We start from the raw sequence: 3,193 nt of genomic DNA, 5'->3' as shown, positions 1-3,193 counted from the left end.
ACACTGAGATTTGCTCAGGTGATCTACCTGTTTATCTCTATGGACCATTTTCTCAGCTCCTCAGTGTGAGATTGCCTTCATTAGCTAACCATGTGCTTGACTGGGAAAAACAGACAGGATTTCCTATTCTATTAAATCTGCACGTACGYGTTGATCACATCTGGCACCAGTTAGAAGCATGCCAAATAACATGGATATAGTATGACTCAAGAACAGCAGGGGGATGTACAGGAAAAAGAAGCACGCACCAATATTCTGGAGGCATGCTAGCTACCGTCGAAGTTAAAACTGCCACCAACTTARAAGTGGATTTCCTCAATGTGCTACAGTCTACAGACTGCCTTGTAAATGAGTGCAYTGAGTCACGGACTTCAGGTACTTGGGGACTGAAATGGGGAGCCACTTGGCTCTGGGCTTCTTGTGATAAGTCTTGTGACCCATCCCCATGACCAACAGTCTGAAAAAAATCAGAACTTGGTCAGGATGAAGGGGAAAGGAAACTCTGCTGGGACTTAAAGTGTGTCATGGATTTGCCCTAAATTAATATCACCCAGTTGGGCTTGAACTCTGCCACCATGGCGGCAAGCAAAGATTAAACTATTACCAGGTTATAATCCAGCCCTCTAAGGCAATGCCCACCGAAGAAACACATACRTGGAAGGAACAGACCTGTGTGCTCTCCTAGGCTTGCTCTGCTTATACCTGCTGTGGGAGAGCACGGCTAAAAGCTGCAAGGACACCAGAGACTGCAGCCCCCAGCTCTACATCATTGCTGAGAAAAGCCCTGCAATAAGCCTGAGACACAAGAGGGAAGAAGGTGTAACAGAGAGCTCAACTTTGCATTGACAGAAATGTAAATATAGTCCCCTCGCATCCTATAGAAAGGCATGAAGCAGCTCCGTTGAACTCCGCATGAACACAGAGGTACTTCGGCCGTGATCCATGGRTTCAGTGTCAAGGCCTGGGGAGAGAGTTAAATATTAATGTTCCCCTCTACCAACTGCAGGAGCGTCTGGGCTGCTCGTCTAATTTAACGCAGCAGAGCTGGGATCGCAAAGACTGGGAGCCCTAACGCTTGGGCTTCGATACGGTCACACATGCTACTCATGCGCACCCTACAGCTACACTAACGTAGCTACACAACCGCCGTACTCATGCACCAAAACAGCTAACCCTAGGTCCAAGCATTGACACATCACAGCAAATGCCAGCCACCCTCCCATGGGCGTGCTCTAATAGGTAGGGAGGACAGACGTCCTGTAGATAGGGGTGAGGGAGGGTCAGCACCATGCCGAAGCCTCCAGTGCTTGCGGGCTGGGTCTGAAAAATGCTCAAGGGGTCTCGCCTGTGGGCTGAAGTCTGTTAGAAAAGGCCATGCATTGCCAGAGGGACCATGACTGGCTGAAGCCCTGCTTGGCCTGAACCTGAAAACATCTTGGTTTCAGTAGGTTAAAAGAGGATATTTCTCTCCTCCTTCTTACAAATGAACATAAATTGATAGGACTGTGCTCTCTACAGAGTTCTGCAAGAAGCATATTGATATGCAAAGCAGCAGGTCACCTAAGCAGCCTTGGCAAGTGTATTGTACTGGAGTGTTTCTTCCTTTCTTTCTTTCCTTAGTTCTTTTTTTTTTCTTTTTTTTTTCTCTTTTAAACGGAAATGCAGCAATACCTAATGGGACTGCAGCAGTTCCAGAATTAACCAAGCCCTCTTTGCTGCATTCGCCTTTGCCAGCAATGTAAAGGTGGTGGCAGCATTAGCTTGCACGACAGCCTTGGCAAAAAGGCAGGAGGAGGAAAGGGGGGAGAAGAGGAGGGAGGTTTTTTTTATCTTCTCAAGGTCCAGCTGGTGAGGCCTGGCAGGCTCTGCCATCGGCACAGCGGGGAGAGGGTTAACGCAACATGCCTTCTGCTCTGCCAGACATCGTGCACACCTGCAAAATGTTCTGAACTAAAGCTGGCGGAGAGGGGGAAGGCCATGGTGTGTGGTTCTTCCACAACACAGTTAGTTTGCACATCTGGTACCCTGGGTGTGCTCCACAGCCACCCAGGAGTCAAGGAGGACTGAGGCTTCCCACTGCCCCAGGGCTGTGCTGGGAAAAACCCTTCACCCAGTCTTCAGGAGAAAAAGCCAGTGACCCACACAGCTGCCCTGCCCCAGCCGCTGCATCCCGGTTAGGCTCCCCCCCAGAGCCCCTTTGCTACTGCTTGCTGCAATAAGAGAAGGAAAAAAAAAAATCAACAGCGAGCGGTTTGTCCTGGCAGCTCCTCCATGCAGTCCGTTCGTGCTGCACTGCACCTTGCCCAGCCTGCAGCAGGTGGCTCTTGGGTCCTTGGGGCTGCAGAGTTCCACCAGGCTGGACAGACAGCTGCAGGAAGGGAGCTGCCRGGGGCTCGGTGAGCAGAGCCCAGGGGGAGCTGGCGCTCCGGGGGGGTCACATCTCACCCTGCAGGAGCTCTGTGCTGCTGTGCCCACCTCACCGCTGGGAACCAGGCTGGGGAAAGCTGCTGCATCACCGTTTGGTCACATCAGTTTTCCTTGCTGTGAAAAAAATATCCTCAGGTAACTGCATTGAGGGCTACGGAAAAAAAAAAAAAAAAAAAAAAAAAAAAGACACTTCCCTCTCATTGGCAGGGCTGTAGCTGAGGGAGAGAAAGCTTTGCCCTGCTAGTGATTTATTGGACTGAGTTGGGTTCCAAGGATTTGCTTGGTTGTTTGGTGTGGGCTTTCTCACCCACTTGCTTTATTTTGTCTTTCCCTATGGCACGCCTCAGAAAGACTCATCTCTTCTTTAGTCCCTTAGAGGTCAGTTTAAAACACTACTTGATCTGCCAAAAAAGTCCCACCTCAGCACACCTGCAGAAACACAGAGCTGGTGAGCTAAAGCCTATTTGAATGTTCATGTTATGGGTTGGGGGAGGTGTGTTTCTTTGGTTTTGATTTGTTCCAAAAATCACTGTTGTCAAATGCTAAAAATATGAAAGAACTCAAATGCTTCAGCATGAGGGAGAGCCAGTGCTCAGCTATTGCTCCGACCCCAGCTCATGCAGACCGTGACTAAAGTGATGAGCATCGTGTGACTACTGCAGGGGGCTTTTCCGCCAAAGCTGGTGGATTCAGCTGGTCCTACTGAACGACTTCCCTCATCTGCTGTCTCCACAGAGCAGGCACAGTTGCCAGGCCAACTGTCCTC

The sequence above is a fragment of the Rhea americana genome, unplaced genomic scaffold (genome assembly GCF_003343005.1).
Source record: "Rhea americana isolate MKP2758 unplaced genomic scaffold, rheAme1 scaffold_92, whole genome shotgun sequence".
NCBI lineage: Eukaryota > Metazoa > Chordata > Aves > Rheiformes > Rheidae > Rhea > Rhea americana.
This window is presented reverse-complemented; position numbering follows the sequence as displayed.